Here is a 22,618-nt window from a genome sequence, read left to right on the forward strand (position 1 = left end):
TCTAGGTTTAGGGCTGCTGTGAGGGTCTTGGTTGTCATGTTATCCTGACTTTCTGGCATCTGTTCTAGGTTTAGGGCTTCTGTGAGGGTCTTGGATGTTATGTGATCCTGACTTTTTGGCATCTGTTCTGGGTTGAGGGCTTCTGTGAGGGTCTTGGTTGTCATGTTATCCTGACTTTCTGGCAGAAGGGCTTCTGTGAGGGTCTTGATTGTCATGTTATCCTGACTTTCTGGCATCTGTTGTGAGTAGAGGGCTTCTGTGAGGGTCTTGATTGTCATGTAATCCTGACTTTCTGGCATCTGTTCTGGGTCGAAGGCTTCTGTGAGGGTCTTGGTTGTCATGTTATCCTGACTTTCTGGCATCTGTTCTAGGTTTAGGGCTTCTCTGAGGATCTTGGTTGTCATGTTATCCTGACTGGGTTGAGGGCTGCTGTGAGGGTCTTGATTGTCATGTAATCCTAACTGGTTTGAGGGCTGCTGTGAAGGTCTTGGTTGTCATGTTATCCTGACTTTCTGGCATCTGGTCTAGGTTGAGTGTTGTGGAGAGTTACGGTTCATTTCAGCTTCTTTTCTTGACTTTGTTAAATATGTTTGTTTAGAAATATGGTACTTTTGAATTTATAACTTGCATAATGTCTATGCCATTTTGTTCCAAATGTTGTATATGGTCATCTGTTAATATTAGGGTTGGATCAATTACTAGCCTATTAAGTGTGAAATGTTGATTATTTGTCAGAATGCACTGAGCCCTGCAGTGGTAATGACAATTTGTCCAAAATGCCTGTTGCTTATTTGCCCTATGGCTGAAAAAGTGTCTTAATTCCAGATGCCTCACTACCATGTCAAATGGTGCCCTCGGTGTATGAATGAATTTAGTTTTGCATCCTTGGCATTTCTTTATGCGACCATTTAAAGCGATCAACTGGAAGTTGTTCTCTGTGTGCCCACCAAACCTAGTTTGATATCTGTGAGGATTATTCATTGATGATTTGTTTGGTTGTGTGCCTTTTCTCAGAACTACACTTGAAGTTGGTGATCTATTGCCCACATAGTCTTCATCTACCTGGCACACTTTGCACACAAAGGTTTCCTTTTGCAGTGTTCTAAATGATGCATTGCTGCCAGAGCATTCAAAGTGATACCAATACCTGCAGCTCTCACACTGCACCTGCAACATGTGCAATACAAAATTGTTATTTCTATTGTTTGTTATTTCATTTCAGTTGGTTTTTTTCCTTACAGTCAAACATATCATTATTCATGCTTATATTTTTCGTTGTGCTACTTTATAAGCTTGCTAAAACATGTTCACTTATGTGATTCATTTAATCATTATTTCCTGTAGGGCTGGGACGAGTCCAAATTTACTACCAGGGTACCCACCCCCCTATTATCCGACCCTACCCGGCTGCCCGCTGTAGGCCTCAAGAGATTGGTACAAAATGTCCGATTGGGAAACCGTTTGACCGTACACCTGTCACCATGCATTTAGATACACGTATAAACTGATCTGGTCATGCATACACTGAAGTTGACTGAAGTTTTATCTTTATGCAAACATATAAAGCCAGAAGGTATGTTTACATATATAGTCAGAAAGAAATGTGACTATTTGTCACTTATAGTGTAACCATAGAGTTCTAGATAAGTTTTGCCATTAAACGATATATATATATAATTATGTGACTAAACTCGGGTCCGGGTAGTCCCGTGGGTACCCGGGTCCTACTCAGTACCCAGCCGACCCGAGTACCCGAGTTACCCGTCCCAGCCCTAATTTCCTGAGTACTTTGTGTTGTAACTGGTCAAGAATTCTTACCCAATCTTGTTCCCTCTGTTTGGTCCCTTGTGTTGACTTGACACATTTGCCAGTGGTATCCACTTGTGTATGCATTGAGCAGCCTCTACAGATGTCAGCCATTGCTGGTAAATCTGAAACAGTACATTCTCATGTTCCAATTTCTTTAGAAATATTCATTGCATTTAATTACTTTTCTTAATTTTTTCAATGGTGTACCTCCATGTCAGTGGTGTCATTAACTCACTCTATATTCTTAAGTGATAATGCCTATCAACCAGTTAACATTTATAGAGAGTATTATATGATATTTAATGTGTATTCCATCATTTCCGTCAGTTCTAGTGTAATGTCATTCTAACCTTATTTCGTAAGGAAGTAAACAATGATGTCCGAATGATGTAAACCATATTCTGGTGCATGGGAAGTAATATTTGCCCTTGTGCACATGCAAATTTTATGAATTCTGTTATTTCTAACCCTTTGGGTTATAAAGAGTGGTATGTTTCTGTTTGCTCATGATTAGTTTCAGGAATCTGTACCTACCAGAGTTTTGCAGCAAATATGATGCTATGTGTGTCCTGAATTCATCTGTGTCAAATTGGGTGGACATGTTCTTCCCATCAAGAAGGAAGTCAACAAACTGAAATTTCAAGTTATCACTAAGGGTAAACTAGCGTTTATCAGTTTGAATATTACTAACAAAAATTATGCATTGCCATTTCTCTATATTGAACAGCTTGAAAAAGGTTAATATCTGTTACTAAGGTCATTTAGCAGTAATTAGCTGTCAAGTATGTGTCCTACCTTCATCACAAATATTCCACAGCTTGTGGAATCTTGTTGCAATTGGTGATTTGCTGTTATTAGCCTCCATCGTTTCTTTAATATTTCCTTGTCTAGGAGGCCCTTTTCACTTCTCACTTGGAGTATTCTCCTCCAAGCTGACAAAATTGCTTCTTTACTTTTATAAGACGTGTCTTCACCCAAAGGATTTAAGTATAAAATCTCATTTCTTTGTGGGAACACCACAAACATGTGCCAGTGCTTTCCTGTGACATATGGAGCAAGGATCATTTCTTTCAGAAGCAGATCCACCTGTTCAAGAAATAAATTCAGTCTTTTAAACATTATTCTTTGCTATGACCATCTTTTTTACTTATATATATATTCAATGTATTGATGAATGAGCAGGAAGATGTGTTCTTTCTGAAGTCAGTTTTGCTAAGTCAGTTATACACTCTTTAAATAGCAAGTCAACTGTAATCCCCCGCAGGTGTAGATAATGTTAGATGTACAGATATAACAGGCGTATATGTCACATGTACATAAGTCTTCTACATTAAATCTTGCTTCACATGTCCCTTGGAGGGAGTAGAATGTTTCACTGTTGTTAGAGGAAAGGATTTGTCATGAATTGTAATGCTCATATTTGCTCTGATTTTAGAACCATTACAAACTTTTGACAATGATTGTATTCCTTACATTCCTGAATAATGGTGGTTGTCCATGATTAAGAATAACGTGTGTGGCAACAAGGCAATCCATCAGGTATACATCATCTCGATCTCGACATTTAGCCCCGCAGTATGCATTGAGTACCTGTAAAATTAGAAAGCAATGCATTCAAACTATAATACATGTGTTGCATTCACATAATTTATTACTGGATTGTCTGTTCCAGATGTAATTATTTACGGACCACTGTTATAAACAGAGTGCAGCATTGAAACAAGAAACAACCATTTTTGCTTTCATGCTTTCTGATATTTTGATGTAATTGAATGGTTAATGTTGCATTGAACACTGGTTCAGCTATGTTATCATGGCAATGGTGTAATTGCTTTTCCTGTCAGTAAAGCCCAAACTAATATTCTTCCAAGAAAGCCATGTCTTAAGGGTCATGACAGACTAAGCATAATAATTTCTGGGAAGCTGCAACTTGGTATCAGTGACATGAACATCAGAATTACCAAAACAAAAAAGATATCAATAGATGTATCATATGCCAAATAATTAGTGCCTCATCAGATTTGAAAATAATTGGTTATTATGAACGTACCTCATCTGTAACTTCATGCCCTGGTTTCAGTGCTCCAAAGCTTCTTCCCGTCAGTTTATGTCCATCTACTACAGCCATCACAGCATTAGTGTTTGAGTGAAACCTCCATACAGACCCATAATCCAAAGGTATCGGCAGCTGAAACGCAAGTGAACGATAGCTGTCACTTCTGTAATGTTAAAACTTCAAACTCGTTGGTGGAAGAGTAGACTTGGTTTTGGGGACAGGCTTGCTGAGGACTAGGGGGTTATTTCCCACCTACTCAATGTTGCCCACATTCATATGTGGTCGTCCATGGCAACGTAATGAATTCGGTGGTCACGTACAGTTACTGTGTGTCATCGCGCCGCGATTGCATTTTTCTCAAATCAATCACTGGGTTGTGAGGTCAACATTAAGTTGTGTACAGGACACCATGATATAGCTAGCTGGATTCAAAGTGTGTATTCAAAACATCAAAAGTCAGTCCAACATTTGATCATATCTACCAGTACATATTCTGTTGTATTCGTAGCTCATTGACTTACAGTTTCACTCTGTCTCCTGTTGATCTGAAGTGTCCCCTCCCCTTGATTCTGTAATACAGGAATAGTATGTTTACAATAAGTTAATATTGAAACTTAATGAGAGCAACTGTACAAACAAGCAGGGTATTATGGTACAGATACGGCACATACGTTTTTGGTTGTGTGGTCATCTGTTGTTTGCTTTACAACTGTTTCTTTCCTCTTTCTCCCCACAAATTTTAACTCTGGCAAGTCATCAGAAACATCATCCTGCTCCTGCAATTGGTAACATAACAGGAATTTTCAGTATGCTACTTTTCCTCACAAAGTCCCAAACAAAACTCTTCATTTGGTTCCAATTAATACATTTTCAGTGACAGAATTTCTTCTATAAAGAATTTTATAGACATTCCAAATATGTGCACATAGCATACCTCTGTGGATGTGTTCTGCTCTGATTCTGCCAGCAGGTCTATTACAGCCAGTTTCTTCCCTTCCTCAAATGTTGCTGTTGAAGTTGCCTAGGATCAGAGAATGAAGGTTTCATCTTTACTTTCATGGTATTACAGAGATTTATGAGTTGATAGATACTTGTCAGTATTAAAAAGAGATGTAAGTAAATGTTTCGATAATATGTACCTAAAATGTACACAGTGCATGGATTCTACTAATAATACAAGACTGTTTGAAGAAACTTTTAGTATATTTTGTCTTCTCTCTTTATACTCACCATAAAACTTGCCATATCAGGTAGGTCATCTTCTGACTCTCCATGCTCCTGGAAGTGGTCAATTTTATTTAAGTATTCACACCTGTTTGATTGTCATTATTCATTGCAAACTTTAATTTATAATGCCACAGAATGTAGTCCAGCATGTGTATAAAAAGAAGATATCAGTTCTTGCGCCTAAGTTCAAGATGTGTGAACGTTTTTTCTCAAATCACATGCACGTGCACACACACACGTCATATTTATCGTATTATTTGAAAGTACATGTAATGTTAAAACATCCATTCAGTATGAAACATGCATTGCTTAAACAGATGATTGCACATATGACTAAATGTATGTTTCTCTTTTTTTTAGTTCTGCTTTTCCTTTTCAATAGTTACCTTATTTTCTGTTTTTCTGGTAATATTTGAAAGCGATTTTGCCCTCTCTGCAAGTGAAATTGTGATCAATTACACATGGTTATTTGTTCACTTTATTTCTTCTTTAAAAAATCAATCATTTGTGTTGCAAAATGTATATCCTCCTTATAATCCTGAATGCACATTTAGAAATTTCACTTGTTCATGCACCTGATGAAAGCTTTTTTGTGTGTTAATTTATTGATATTGTATTAATCATTGAGTCAATAGATTTAATACAAAACTTACGCATCATGTGTTTCTTCTTGTTGAGCAAATACTTTTTCTGTACTTTTGACTTAAGGAAATTTTTAGCTGCTGTTGGCATCTGCCTGTGTTTCCTCCTTTTCCTAAAACAGTTTCTATTTTGAACAGTTAGCTTTATCTTTTCTAGGGACTTGTTGGCCTCTGTTACTGTTTCCTGGCTGCTGCACCTCATCAGTAGATCCCTCAACTCCAACAACAACCTCACACTCGTTTGTTTCCTTTGGGCATTGCCAGTGTCATTTGCAGGCGCCTTCAATGTTGTGTCACTTTGCTCTGCACCAGTCATGTCAACAGCTGATGGAGAATCTTCTGAAGAGACTTTTGGAAATTTGACATTTATACCTGTTGGCAGTGATTTCCTACAGTCTTTGCTGACATGGAACATTTGGATGTCTCTGTATTGCTTGGGAAGGGCATCCCAAGGTAGTGTATTGTGATATAATGTTGCCAGAATATGCTTACATGGAAAGAAATATCTTCTAAAGTCTTGGCAAGAACAAAGATCTTTGTTTTCCCTATTTAAAACAACATTGTAATTGTTCACTTGGTAAGCAGATTCGCCTTTATGTATAGACTGAATCTGTGTCACCTCATTTAATCGCTTTCTGCAGTGGTCAAAGCATGTCAACCCTCTCCCATTCAAGAACCCTGGTACAGAACTCTTCAATGTCATCTTCATTCTGTCATTCTTTTCATAGTAACTGAAATGAAATTGTTTATTTGTAGAATATTTCTCAAGACTGTGTATGTGATAATTAGCAGTTAACCTGTTTTTAGATTTAACTTAATTGTGTCATTTGTGCATGCAGTAATTTTGTTTTTGTATTTATTAATAATTTAAGTTTAAGTGCATGTAGCCCATGCTTATGTTTTGTTGAATATATTTAGTTTATACACATCCATCCACACTGCCTTACCTCAGGTAACAATATATGGGTTGTTCTTTGTTGTTGTCATTTTGCCTATATCCCAATATGCTTGCACTCTTATCAAAACAAATTTGCACTTCTATGAGGATGTAATATGCATCGATGAGTGTGAAATACCTTACTTAAAATGGACTATCCCATGGCTAGACATTGATAAAGAACAAATATTAATATAGTGTGACTCATAAAAAATATGTTGATTCATCCATTACAGTTTTTACAATATTTTGCTGGTTTTTAATGTAAAATTAGATCCATCAACAATATCCTGGCTAATACAAGAAGTGCATTTCCGGTCAACTAAAGGTGTATTACTCCATCTCCCACAATCGATTTGTAAATAAAGACAAGATGTTCTAAACAATAGCAATTATATGTATACCATGTACACATGTTTTGTTTAAGTATGTAAATATGTTTCCAGTGTAGTGTTATTATCTATGACTTTATGAAATCTTGCCTTACCAGAAATTGCCCTATCAGAATTCCTTTTTTGAATAACATGATCTTCAAGGTGTGGTCTGGTAACCAATTTAATCCAATCAACTGATGTAGATAACATCCAAATTTTGAGGTTACTAGCAATATTGTATCAACATTAGCCACTTCTAATGTATATTGGTAAAGTAAAGTTATTCTACAAAGACTTCTGTTATAAACAAAATGTGACAATTTTCTTGTGATACCCAGACGTTTTCCTCCTATTTACTGTAAACTCCATATCTTATATACATTGGAGTGAATGGTTTAATGATAAATAAATGATAAATTCAGATTTTCCACTATAATAGGCTATTCGTAACCGCATAACTCTCATCCGTATGGGAATATTTTTGTATTAATTATGATACCGAGATCCTTGTATGCATTTACATTTTCTAAACATTCATAATATTTCTTTTTGCCTCAAAAAATAAGTATTAACACTTAACCACAATTATCTTCAGTTTCTAAACGTTACAGCGAATCCAGCAAGTAATTTCTGTAGGTCTTTCTTGTAGATTGTTAGTAATATGCTTACATCAGCATATATCAATCCACAACGAACAAATAGTGTTGGCATACTGGGATGTAGGCATACTGGGAACAAACCTGATATCTAAAACCTACTGTTATCTGTTATCAAATTAACTTAAGTAGTAGATCTAGATTACCTCTGTTGTCTGCTCTTGTGGTGTTTCATTAAAAGTTGAATCAGCCCTGTTATGCTCATATCTGCAGTATGTTTCTGCTCACTCTTAAACAGAGAATGGAGCCTCTCCACTCCATTAGTAGTTGTCAGTCCCACATGCTGGTTGAAAGGTCTGAAGGCCATAGCCCATGGCTGGAATTGTAATATTAGCGTTAAATATCACACACATTCACAGTTTATATTTATTTTATCTATTTGTGTACAAAAGAATTCAACTTTTATTGTACAAGATGTTAATAAAACAAATAATAACATTGACTTTAACATTTGATTATCAGAACAAAATTAAGAATCCTGGCACAGTCTCTCAGATGTTTTCTAGGAACTGATTTAAATATGATGCATCAAATATGCATCATGAAAATAAAGACCAGGAGTATTCTGGATTAAAATCATATATGCATTTCACTTCATGGAAATTCTGTGGCCAACAAGTTGTGGGACTTTCTTCACATAACAAATTGCATACACTTTGTATCATTTTACCCACGTTTCTTATAGTGCATTCACCTTACATATATACCTTAGGTGAGCACAGCCAGAAGTGGTCCATATAGTTGATGAAATTCATGTAGTGCCCCCACTGAGTTCTCAGTTCCTGTACTTTAGTCCCATAGTCTGACTGATCCAGGCAGGACATAATGTCGGACAAACTGAATAACAGGCATGAAAACATACTGAAATTCTCAATTGAATATTCATGTAAGTAAATTTGCAAACATTTTAGAAAGTAAGTAATTTCAATATATTTGAAAGGAAACAGGAAGTTGTACCTAAAGACAAATAATATATACTGTTTAAGAAGTTCGAAATATCATAATATAATGTAATTTATAACATTAAAGAACTTGCAACACAGAGGAGATAATGGGATACACTGTGATTTAAATTATGGACATTTTGTGAAATTATTTATAGTCGCCTCAGTCTTGGCTGCAGCGATCTTAACATATATAAGTATAATAGACATATTTTGGATACTGAAATTAATTTCTGTTGATATCATACCGAAGATTCTTTACGTTTCTTTTTCATGTTTACAAATGACTTTAATCTTCCAAATGAAATGTATTTTCCCAAACAGTGCTATATAATAATTTGAATTTGAGTAAGGAATATTAAACCCAAATATTATATTCTATTTAAAACATCATATTAAAAACTGACAGATTTTCAATGAAGTACTAGTAAATGAATCAACTGTACATATATTTATCATATGTACACGTCTAGCTTGGCAGGTATAATTAATTTATTACATTGAACCTTATGTGATATCATAATTGCTTCTTGTATTATGCGTCATGGAGCAGTATTAACGCTTGTTTACCATTATTTTTTCATATGTTTGTGAAAATAAAAACATTTAAATAAAAAAATATGCTTGTTTTTTCTGTTTGTAACATAAATTCATCTCAGTAGTAATGAAACATTCAGGGTATATGTTGTATTGTTATGATAGTGTGTTTTCAAACTATTGTTAATACTTCTAAAGTTCTGTTGACTCATTACACAGAAAGTAGCACAGGAACATACTCTGACAATATTGCTTCCCGATCTGTCCTTGATGGTATCCTCTGCAGCCATCTTTTCCAGGCTTGCTTTACATGGAAATGGCAGATGTAAAAACTGCTTTCTGCAAACAGAAATCTTCATCGTGTGTACTTTCTAAAGTTATTTCTCTATCATGAAATTTGATCCTCTTTTGTTTGAAGGGCATATCTGAGAAGTTGACAGATGACAAATTAGACCAAATTTTATGAATAACAACTTTTTTATTGTAAAGCTATTAAAGCATAACTAAGAAGTTCTTATCTATAAATTTTGTCTACTTTGTCATCTTTGTTCCATTTGTAAATGCTGCAACAACAACATGTACTTTATCACAATAACTTACATAAGTGAATACATTCTTTAACAATAAGCATTTGCTAGTATTTCATACGTGGTTGAAATCTGGTATAAGAAATAGTGTCAGTGCTACCAGTAAAAGCCATGATTAAAGAAATGTAAAAGCTGCAAAATTTCAAATAGGTAGTGTGTGCGTGTGCATGCATGAGTGATGATGTAGGTGGACAATTTGACACAATAGCTACCTGGAAAAATCTTTTGGATGACATATTTTTCCCTCTGGTCATCATCAATTATAAATATGTCTGGCTTCCACTCCTTATGTAAGGAAGCAAACTTCTCCATGCCCTCCTGTAGACTATCAGTGGTCTGGTCTTCTGTTATGATGAAACCTACTGGAACATACACTGAATCTGTCCGTACTGCCAGTTGATACAGAGGTAGGTTGTACTTGTTAGTGTTGTATGTCGCATCCAGTAAAACAGCACTGCCAAACTTTTCAAGCATAGTCCTTTGCCAGTGTGTTGACATGACAAGTAAGAAGGTGTCACCTGAGGTGTCGCTGAAATGGCAAGATATCTTTATACACAAATATCTTTACATATATCAATTTAACAAAGGCTGCATGGTATTGGTTTTATTAAGGCACATTGGAACATTGATGCATGTCATTGTATCCCAATTGAGTGAATCAATGCTCATGATGTCAGTCACTTGATTGTCTGGTCTAGATTTTTACAGGTTGAAACAACAAATTTTTAGATATACAAACAAACTTCGCTGTACCAAACACAGTTAAGAAAGATATATGCTATATATGCTATAATAGTTCTAAAAATGTACTAAAATTCTTCATTTGTGTAGAAGTACTCCTTGCATTGTAGCCAGAGATGAATCAGGTCCTTTTTCATTGCAAGTCAGTCAGTATATGAAATAATTGGTCCGGGTTATAGTAGCAGGAAGATGATATTATTCTCAATAGCTCATTATCAAGATGATTTTGCTGAAAGTGAATCTAGATGCTTGGCATTACAAGTAAAAACGAATGTATGAATCAAGATGTGTACTGTTAAATCTTTTTAAATATATTCAAGTGAAAGGTGCATCTATCCACGTTAGCATATATGGGTCACATGTAACATCACTTAAAATGCTTTGAATGTCTTCAGTTTATTGGGGGGTGCGAATGGCCCAGTCGCTAAGGCGTCGCGGTTCGCTGTGCAGAGTTACATCCCTTGGACACGCCAGAAACCTATGATTGTGGGTTCGAATCCCGGTTGTCCGATTATGTTTCTAGGTTCGTCAGCACCATACCCGTGCTTAAGGGTTTCACCGAAGTGGTAAACGTCTGAGACCTGCATCACTTCGCGATTTCCTCCCACATTAAGCTGACAAGCCTCGATATAACTGGAATACTGTTAAAAGAGGCGTTAAACCAAACTCACTCACTCACTCATAACGCTTATTCCATTCATGGAGAATAATTCTTAAAAAGAACACGTTGTCCCAATAAAAGATCGGTGTACTGTTAGCTTGTCTGCATTGTTATAAAGATAAAATGACTACACATCCACGGATGTATCATTCAGTACAGACGTGAAGCAGGGCTAATCAGCACCTTGCGGCTGTTTGTTTATAGTAAGAGACTTGTACCATGGGGAGTGGACATCGGCATGTCTGATGACCATGAGCTCGTGACTGCTGATAAGATGCTGACAGTTTTATCACTAAACACAATTCTTTTGCTCAAAATTCCTTGTGAGCTAGCACTATAAATCAGCATCAGTCCAGACGAGTACAAGCTGCCACACACACGTGCATGCACGTCGCTATATAAGTGCAATAATCACCTCGCCTCACCACAATTGCACCATATGAATGAATACACGAGTGTGTGGTGAATATTATTTATCGCTGACATCATAAGTTCTATGTAATATACACAGTTTTAATTCTTATTTATTTAAAATGCAGAACAGCACACTCATTTGTGTGTATACAAACGGGTTCAGCGCAAACTTGTCACATCCAAAGGCTTTTTTGCAGCACCAATTTTATAGATTATTATGGAGTAGAAGCGAATAGACACAATAGCTTCACAATTATGTTTTCTGGGCTTAGGGGTATATATTAACTGCTTATGAATTAAGTTTTTTTACCTTACATTGTATTCATTATTTTCAAACGAATATTAGTATTTCCTTACTTTCTTGGTCGAAACCAGCAGCTGTCTAAACGTGAGTCTGTCTCATCTCTTTTCAGTTTTTCCAGTAAGTCTGAGATGACTCCTTGTTCCTCTTCGGAATTTCTGAAATTCAGTATGATTTTAAATAGAAACATTTGTTGAGCGAATTTGAAATAAAAACGTGCATGTTTGTTGAATCGTCATCCATTTAGTAGAGTAGAGTTTATGCGATCATTTATATCGTAGAATTGGAAAAATTAGGTTTCATTATAAAACACTACAGTGAGATGAACAAATGGTACTCCTGTTGGTCATTTTCTACAACTGTCTCAAATGTACTGTTAAAATCAAATATTTGAAAACAATTTCTCTTTGAATTGAAAACACATTGGGTAAATCGTCAGTCAACTTATCATATACCAGTCTAGAAACCTGTGCAGTGTTATTTACTTATATGTATACGCAGCAGTTAACGACATCACCTGTTGTTTCGTACAGCTGTGTGAATGTGGTTGTATAAATCCTTCTTGGTTGGACTGAACTGCCGATTCGTTGAATTTGGTTCTGATGGCATAAACTCCTTCATGAATTCCTCTACCCTCGCTCCAACTTCTCTGGGCCGCCTTTCACCAGTTTCCACGACTTCATGTATTTTGTTAATCACAATGTTGTCAACCCTGTTTGTGCCACCGCTCTCCTGCAAATTATTATTTTCTATAATAAACGTCGATCGAAACCTCACCTCCAAGAATGAAGAGTTGTAGGGGGAGGCCCACACTACCTGGAACCGCCCATAGTTTTCAGGCCCATACCTACATAAATACTACGGACTGCTGAACGTTGATATAAATTAATCATTGCAATAAATGTAAGTTACTTTTAAGGACATTAACAAACTTAAATGTACATCGATCGCTCATCGCAACAGAAATTTTTCATGTTTGATAGGCATTTCGTAGAAGTTGACGGGTGAAAAAGTAGACAAAAATGTTCTATGGATAACAACCTCTTTATAATACTGTAATAACGACGTTCCGGTATAGATTCTTATACCGTTGTCAAGCAAGACAGACTAATGAACGTAACAACAATTATAATACTTGAGAGGGATTAACATGAGGAGATTGACATGTACTGTTACGAGAGAAAAATATTATATTCAGGTGTCAAGCGTGTACGCATTTTAAAACCACCATAAACACATCATCAACAGATCACAATGTTATACGAGGCCAGGCCAGCTAGGGCATATTAGACACCAGTTACCGCTAAACGGTCAATAATAATAATAAAACCACTTACAGTGCTAAAATAATACAAATACCCTGTGTTAAAGGATGAGAGTAAATGCAGGGAGTCCGAGCTACGCAAAAAGCAAAAGTAAACATTATTTATTTTAGCGTCTACGCTTAAACATATTGTTAATCAGTGCGACTACATGGGTTGACAAATCCTCGCTCTGCATCAGATATTAATTTTCATTTGGTCTGTAGGTGACCAAGATCTGAAATTTTGATTCAAAGACGAGGCACGGTTCCAAACACAAGTTCTTAGGTCCAAGTAGAGATTTCAATTTATCAAAAAGTGTTTCTCGTCTTCAATACTATTTGTATTACAGTGTTTACAAATACGAGTATCCAAAGTAGTCATTAATGAAAACCGAAAATTGTGTAGGTGACAAAACGCAGCCCTGTTTTACACCACTAAGTACAGCGAAACTGTCTGTCATTTTACCATTTTACAAATACCTGCGAGCGATTAATTTCATATGATGATTTAACCGCCCAAAAGAACTTCCAGTTTACTCCCAATTAGAATAGCTTGTACCAAACATAATCGCGATTCACTCGATTGGAAGCTTTCATTGCATCGATATAACACACACAGGTTGAGCGATTCACGGATTTCCTGTTTTTGATAATAGAATATATGGTATAAATATGATCCGTTGTACTTCTCTTACGCCGAAAGCCGTTTTGTTCCTCTGCTAATAAATGATTTGATTCTAGCCATTTAGAAAAGCGTGTAGTTAAAATATCAGCGTAAATTTTTCAAGGTATTGATAATAAAGAAATTTTACGTTAACCTAACGGATCACGTGGATCCGTATCTGATTTTGTTATTGGATAAAAAAAAATGTGCCGCCAAACCTCAGGACAAACATTATTATCCAAACAAAACATAAATATGCGTAATAGTATTTTTAGATTAGAAAAAGACATTGCCTGACAACGATACAGTAACTTTTCGATACTTAACGTTCGTATCCTGTCAGTGATGCCTGAGTTTCTCTTATGGGTGAATAACATAAAATGACATTTTACTATACCTCGCCAGTGGGGTGTTCTAAATGGTCTTCAGGTCTCGGAAATGAAACAATAAAGCGCCGTTCAAACTGATGTTCGGTCAGTCTTCCCTCGCCCAATGCTTTATGTAAATCAGCTGCGTATTTCCGTCTTTTCCGTCTGTCACCTTTTTCGGCCTGTATATAATAAAGACATTAAAAAATGATGATATATGTTGGAAGTGATAGTCTAATACGATTCACGATTTTGACTTGTGCCATTTGTTCCCGTGATTTTCCATGTGAACAATTGACTTGCCTTTGCATATGTTTGTGACGATGCCACAGGTAGGGCGTTGCGCTCATTCGCGAACACCTCATTTCATGATTTAGTCTATTTGATAGTGATTCTTATGCATATGCTTATGATATAGTTCGAATCGTACAATTGACTCTGCAATTAGTAGAATTTTCTTAAATCAATTGAGATTTTTTTTATAGTTTTTATTTAATGTTATGATAAGCATAGTGCTGTTTACTGTATCAGCTGGAAAGTGTACAGTACAAAAAACACCAACTGCTTTCATTTCATCCGAATCCCCTGTTGTAATTTTCTCCAAATATATATATAACATATAGACGATTCTGTCATATCATAAGTCGCTCATGATTTTATCATTCTCTAATTAATAACATATGCCTATAACTGCCATACGATTGTGTATCAAGGTTCGGATGCAAATATGTTTTTAGGACCAAGTTGACAAATGTATGCTCCTGAAATATTCATGAACCGACTTTGTTATACTTTACAATCCTACATGTGGATTTGCAGTGTCACCTTTGCATATGGAAAACACAGCATCTCTCTGACATGCAGTTTTGCGCCACAGTCCAGTTTTGGTGTCGTGAACAGTCGCTCCCTGGTTCTTTTCCTGGCATACTGGTGTTCAGCTGGTGGTTCTTCCTGGAATAATATATTGTAACAGAAACATAACCATCCGTTATACACTACAAATTTGTGTTTAGGACGTAAATACATTCAAGCCATATTAAGATCTAAACATGTTTAGGATCGTGTTTAAATCCTGAACGGGATAACATTTAGTCTGGGGTCTAAACACACAGAACCCGCTATCGTCTCACAGCCTAAACACCACCTGAACACAGCATCTCCAAAATGTAAGCATGTTTCTTATTTAAGTATGTTTATAATGTAAACTTGTTTACGTAAAAGTCCACATAATTGTGTTTATCCAAATAATCTAAACTTGTTTAAATAAAGTACATATCATTTGGCAATAAGTCAAATATGGAAAATATGTATGATATGTATTGAAATCAGATGTGCCAATTAGATTCACAGGCACTTACATAACACATATACCATCAGAATTTACAACGAACTTGGTCCAATATAAACAAAATAATGTTCAAATAAATCAAGCTAAGACAATGGTGAGATAAAGAGATAAGCTAACATAAAAGTTGACATTTGATCTCCGTACCACATGTGGTAGCGTGCCGGACTACAAATCAAGAGGTTGCAGGTATGGGTTCCTATATCACGCCGGGTATTAAATAAAGTGTTGTGTTATGTGTTGTTGCTGTGTGACTAATTGTACTTACAGAACACAGAAGCTGTGAACGTATGTCTGATTACAACGATAGACTCCAATATTTCTAAAGTTACCACCCAAATTTCAGTATCCTCATTAAACGCTAAAATACATACAGAAAGCGTCCATTATCAAGTTACTGAAAGTGAAGATTACGGATCTTACAGATTGAACGAAAACGTATGTGTTGAGTATGACTTTAAAGTATCTTGAGGGGAAAATATCCAACAATACTGGTAAAATAATTAGTATTCACGGTATTTTGTTTAAAATAATCTTTTCGTCATTAAAGATGTGACACTAAGTTCAACAAGTAGTACCTATATTCCCTGTCTCATGACTGTCATGATGAGTTGCACAAACGTTCCTATAACTGTACGTCCCTTATACCTTGTCATATAATTGACAGCAAAACAATTATGTCAATAGAATATATGTTTTAGGCCACGAGAAAGTACTTATTACATTATCACCTACGTCTGTTCAACAATTAAACACCTCACCTCACTCCATTGTTCTGTCATAATATTGTGATAATACGTTGTAACCAAATAGTAATTTTACACCCATCTCCTAATGTAACACAACAGCGGTTGCATAACATTCAAACAAAGCGACTTCATTGAAATATTTCCGTCTTTTAACTCTCAAATATATTTTATTCCTTTGTTGTCTAAGGAGCGTTATCATGTTGTATACTTTTAAATGTGTGTGTGTGTGTATATATATATTATTCATTTTATGTAGTTTGTATTAGTCGAAAGTATTGATTTACAGAGATACGGTTATTACCTTATTCTTTTCTTTGCGCCCTTTTCCGTATTTACAATCCCACGTCTGCGATGATACAATGATATACAGGGTATCATCTTTTGGCTTCAGACTTTGATTCCTGCCATTCAGCAGAATCCGCGGTTTATCTGTCGCCGTCGGGATATCTGTATGGGCAATGAGAAAGGAATTATTTTAACGAAAGTTATAAGATCGTATGTTCATTATACCTGTGAACATGAGACGAACATATGCCTAGAACATGTAAAAGCGCTAAATGCCTTCTTTACATTATTATTATTCAGATACCAACTGTGTTGTAATCGCGAAACTAACTGATACTCACATAATAAATACTTCTCTACTCACAGTTTTTGTTGAAGTGCTTCTTAGTTGTTGTTTTCTTGAAGCTGTATCCTGTAACATTACAAAAGCTGGCTTTGGCAAGCGCGACACTTTCGTTGTTCTCAAACTCCTGGGTATATTCGAACCTGCAAAAAATATTTTTCATATTTGATTTGAATGTTTTTCATCCGTATGATCAGCGATGCAGGTACGATTATACGGTGTATATTCATCAAATTGATGTTTATCATTGCCAGCATTAGGAAATGGTGTTTACTATGATCAGATAAAAAGTTTAATTCGTTACATTTCATCATTGTAGTTGAAAATCTACAAAAAATTCTTAGTTATATTATACATGTATATTTTATTTTATTTTTATCTATTTGTTTTTATATTCGTTATAAATTTGATTTTGATGTAAAACAATATCATTCCACGTAATTATCACAGCTTAGTTATAGTTTATATATCCCGCCCCCCATTTGAATTCACTTAGATTTAAATGTCTATTAGTTTAACTATGGTGGAATTATATTAAATATCTTATACAATTGCATACAAATCTATCTATCTATCTATCTATCTATCTATCTATCTATCTATCTATCCATCCATCTGTGTGTGTGTGTGTGTGTGTGTGTGTGTGTGTGTGTGTGTGTGTGTGTGTGTGTGTGTGTTTGTTGTATTTTCTTATTACTTGTATATAATTCCTATGCACTGTACATTTATTATGCACTATTATTATTCAAATATTACAATATAATGAAATGTATGTTTGAGAAGGCCTCGTAAGTGTGTCACTTGTGCCTAATCCATTTGATTTTCCGCATAAAATATGTTTATAATAACAAAATCTAAAGTTGAATTAACTTACTCGTATTCCATCTTCAAATAATAGTGTAGTGATCAGCTAAAACGCATGTGGTCCTCGCTGAAAGTGTCAGATGAAACTGACCTGCTGGGTAAACGCGTCACCTGCTGGTCACTATCTAGATTTGTCATCCTTCATGCGATATAATAAGGGGGATAGTGTGGCCCCTGACATGAATTTGTTGAAAGGTTCTCGCAATAGCTCATTGGCCAAGTGCCCCGGTAGGCATCACATTGCATAACGGTTAGTTCAAGCTACACACGTCTGTTCATCCTGAAAAGTGCCAACGCTTAGCCTCTGAAAATATATAATTTTATTAGAAACAAACAAGTACATTCAAATTGAAAAAGACCCCCATTGAGATTGGAGAAATAAAATATATCAATAAAGCAAACGATTGCTGTCGCATTTTCAGGTTCGAGTAATTAACTGATCATGGACTACATGGTCGATAGGCGGTGTTGATTCAACACGTCTTCTGTCTATGAGGTATCAGGGTTATAGTGTAAATAGCCCTAGACAATATGGGGTCATTTTTTCCCCAAATTGTGGCCACTTTCTCTACAGTTTAGGCCATTGCCTCCAAATTGGTTGGGGCATGGGACAATTTTTTCCAGCACCCAGTTACAAGGACCATAATTGCTAACAACAAAGTTACGCGGTGTGTAAGCATCTATCATGCGTTAATTCTCTTTCTTTGGTGCACTTCGTATTGTCAATGAAATGGAAACCCGTATATTAACATTTAGTCCAAGAAATGAAGCTATTGTATACATAAATATACATCTGCAACAAATGAAGACGAATCCAAATAGTGCCCTAAACAATGTTTCATTTCAGGAGCTGAGGCAATTGAGACTTGCCAAATCTTCATAGCCCGTATATTATCGTGATAAACAAGAATTACCTCACAAAATCTGACATAAGGATAAAAGCGTTGTTAATAAATTCAGTGACCAACCCGCCCTTTATTTTTTCAAACGTCTCCATGGCTGTGACTGTTCATTCTCCATACCGCCGGGGCCGAGGCCACATTTGGGTATCCAGCATGTCAAGCAAACGAATTAGTTTTTCTGTTTTGTTTTTTCAACAGCACCGAAAGTTAATATGTATTTTATTTCATAAGAAAGTAGGCCTTCGGCCCAAATTTACAGTATATATTTGGTCCAACACTGAACAATAAAAACGTTGTGTTGTGTTGATGGCATGATACATGTACATGGCATGGCTTTTAACTACCTTTACATGAGGTGAAGAGATCGATTAATTGCATTTAAACAGTGTTGAATGAATAACATGTATGTTTGGTACACATCTTTCTCGTAACGTACTGTATTTGGAACAAATCAATGCAAAATGGAATATTGATATTTCATTACAGAAAATCCTTTCATATCTTGGAATATTATCTCAGTGTCCCTTTATTATGCGGATGTAGACACGTTTAAAACAAATGCCTTCAGATGAGAATACAACCGCTTTATTTATATGCTGCCTGTGCTATACTAACCCAAACATTTTGGGCATTTTTTCCAAGAGTGCATGTGCTCGTAAACTCATGTTCTCTTCGAAAAACCTTAAGATGAAAAGACCGACTTTTCATAGTCATCTAAATTATTATATTAGGTTATATTATTTTCTTCTTACTAAAAACGAGTACATTAAAGGTAAACTTGATTCTGACGTACCACGTGAGAAAAGTTAAGGGCGGATTGGATAAGAATTGTATTCTCACCACACTCTATGTTTGTGAAGTGATACATTTCATTGAGATAATATACAACAAATTGTTAATTGCTTCCAGCTGACTATTTTTCAGGTGAAGACCATCAACCCGGGCTCTGCGGAAAGTGTCACGACGCATGGTATGACATCTTCCGACACTGAGGGGGTATTAGCGCACAACCGTCATGTGTTATGGCGAGAGAGCTGGCATCCTTTATCAGTTTCTCAATAAATGCAGTGTGATAAGATCGTATCAGTTGACAGTGCACATACCCACGAACATATGATATTTTCTCTCCCTGTGATTCGCCATGGGTGTCCGTTGCCTCCTCTCAGTTTTGCTCGTCTTCCTCCTCGTGTAGAATTTAGTCAATAAACACGATGTCATCAGAACACATAATCTGACCCACGGTTTAGCAGTAGCTTGCTGCTAATTTTTCAAGGGGTCGATCTGTGGAAGAAGGGCGCGTGTGTTTGTGGCGGGTGGGGGTGAGGGGGGGGGGGGGGGGGGTATCCAGCAAGTCCAGTTTCTTCTGTGTGTTTTTTTTCTCAACAGCTCCGATTAAATATAAATTTACAACTCTGTATGATCACAGTAAAAATGTGTTTAGATCTAAATCCTAAATGGTTAGGGTTTCAACATTTGTAGGATTGTGTTTAACATGCTAAACGTGTTTCGAGTCTAAATGTGGGAAGACTCGAAGTAATCAGTTACACTTCCATTGTTTTGCAAGTACATGTGAATCTGATTGGCACATCTAATTTCAATATATATTCCACATCATATTTACATTTTACTTTATGCCCAATGATAGGCACTTCATTTAAACATGTTTAGATTATCAGTATAATATCCAATGGTTTGCATTTTATCGTTAACATGTTTAAAGGTTAAACCAAATGTGTATTCCGCTTAGGATTTCAACACATTCTTAAACATGTTTCTACCGAAACATGTGTTGTATGTATTTTGATTCTAAACTCATTTTACAGTGTAAGTACCATGATATCTAATCTGAAATGTGTCTCATGTGTGGTTATGAAATACGTGGACCAATAACTGTATGACATGTACAAGGCAACAACGGGAAGTTTCCTCAGAGGTCAACAATACATTTACATGAATACATGATATAAAAAAATATTTTCACTGTAGGCATTTATTCACGTTGGGCCATAATATAGTAATTTTAGAGACCGGTAGAGTAGGATATGCACACCCTTTTTTGTGTAAATTAATTTTTTAAAATCGTTGAAAAATGGTCTCCAAAAGTCTGTTGGTGATGTTTATAGAAGGCGGCCATTATGGTCTCGAAAAGTAGGTTGGTGATATTTATATAGGGCGTGGAGGGTTTCGAAAACAGGAACGGAAAGGTGCTAAACTGGGGTATATTGTCACTTTCTATTTTTTATAGAGTTATTAAGATGTCCATCTACACCTTTGTCGCAGAAAGTATCTTTCTATCTTGTCTAAATTAATTTTTAAAAATCGTTGAAAAATGGTCTCCAAAAGTCTGTTGGTGATGTTTATAGAAGGCGGCCATTATGGTCTCGAAAAGTAGGTTGGTGATATTTATATAGGGCGTGGAGGGTTTGGTAAACAGGAACGGAAAGGTGCTAAACTGGGGTATATTGTCACTTTCTATTTTTTTTGTAATTATTAAGATGTCAATCTACACTTCTTTTGCAAAAAGTATCTTTCTAGCTTGTGTAAATTAATTTTTAAAAATCGCTGAATAATGGTCTCCAAAAGTCTGTTGGTGATGTTTATAGAAGGCGGCCATTATGGTCTCGAAAAGTAGGTTGGTGATATTTATATAGGGCGTGTAGGGTTTGGAAAACAGGAACGGAAAGGTGCTAAACTGGGGTATCTTGTCACTTTCTATTTTTTATAGAGTTACTAAGATGTCCATCTACACTTTTGTCGCAGAAAGTATCTTTCTATCTTGTCTAACTTAATTTTTAAAAATCGTTGAAAAATGGTCTCCAAAAGTCTGTTGGTGATGTTTATAGAAGGCGGCCATTATGGTCTCGAAAAGTAGATTGGTGATATTTATATAGGGCGTGTAGGGTTTGGAAAACAAGAACGGAAAGGTGCTAAACTGGGGTATATTGTCACTTTCTATTTTTTATAGAGTTATTAAGATGTTCATCTACACTTTTGTTGCAGAAAGTATCTTTCAATCTTCTCTAAATCAATTTTTAAAAATCGTTGAAAAATGGTCTCCAAAAGTCTGTTGGTGATATTTATAGAAGGCGGCCATTATGGTCTCGAAAAGTAGTTTGGTGATATTTATATAGGGCGTGTAGGGTTTGGTAAACAGGAACGGAAAGGTGCTAAACTGGGGTATATTGTCACTTTCTATTTTTTATAGAGTTATTAAGATGTTCATCTACCTTTTTGTTGCACAAAGTATCTTTCTATCTTGTCTAAATTAATTTTTAAAAATCGTTGAAAAATGGTCTCCAAAAGTCTGTTGGTGATATTTATAGAAGGCGGCCATTATGGTCTCGAAAAGTAGGTTGGTGATATTTATATAGGGCGTGGAGGGTTTGGAAAACAGGAACGGAAAGGTGCTAAACTGGGGTATATTGTCACTTTCTATTTTTTTTGTAATTATTAAGATGTCAATCTACACTTTTGTCGCAGAAAGTATCTTTCTAGCTTGTGTAAATTATTTTTTAAAAATCGTTGAATAATGGTCTCCAAAAGTCTGTTGGTGATATTTATAGAGGGCGGCCATTATGGTCTCGAAAAGTAGGTTGGTGATATTTATATAGGGCGTGGAGGGTTTCGAAAACAGGAACGGAAAGGTGCTAAACTGGGGTATATTGTCACTTTCTATTTTTTATAGAGTTATTAAGATGTCAATCTACACTTTTGTCGCAGAAAGTATCTTTCTATCTTGTCTAAATTAATTTTTAAAAATCGTTGAAAAATGGTCTCCAAAAGTCTGTTGGTGATATTTATAGAAGGCGGGCATTATGGTCTCGAAAAGTAGGTTGGTGATATTTATATAGGGCGTGGAGGGTTTGGTAAACAGGAACGGAAAGGTGCTAAACTGGGGTATCTTGTCACT

General features: G+C 35.8%; 1 long non-coding RNA gene across 2 annotated transcripts; it reads left to right on the forward strand.

The window, feature by feature from the left end:
• The first annotated feature begins 1,465 nt into the window (after positions 1-1,465).
• Positions 1,466-7,897, forward strand: LOC139442998 (uncharacterized). 2 transcript variants are annotated; one of them, XR_011651713.1, is made up of 3 exons: positions 1,466-2,465; positions 4,833-4,925; positions 5,891-7,897. It is a non-coding gene; the product is annotated as an uncharacterized lncRNA (long non-coding RNA). The 2 variants fall into 2 exon arrangements; XR_011651712.1 differs by having other exon boundaries at positions 4,836-4,925.
• Positions 7,898-22,618: the final 14,721 nt, after the last annotated feature.

This window comes from Haliotis cracherodii, unplaced genomic scaffold (assembly GCF_022045235.1).
Source record: "Haliotis cracherodii isolate W230 unplaced genomic scaffold, xgHalCrac1.p SCAF_5, whole genome shotgun sequence".
Taxonomy (NCBI): domain Eukaryota; kingdom Metazoa; phylum Mollusca; class Gastropoda; order Lepetellida; family Haliotidae; genus Haliotis; species Haliotis cracherodii.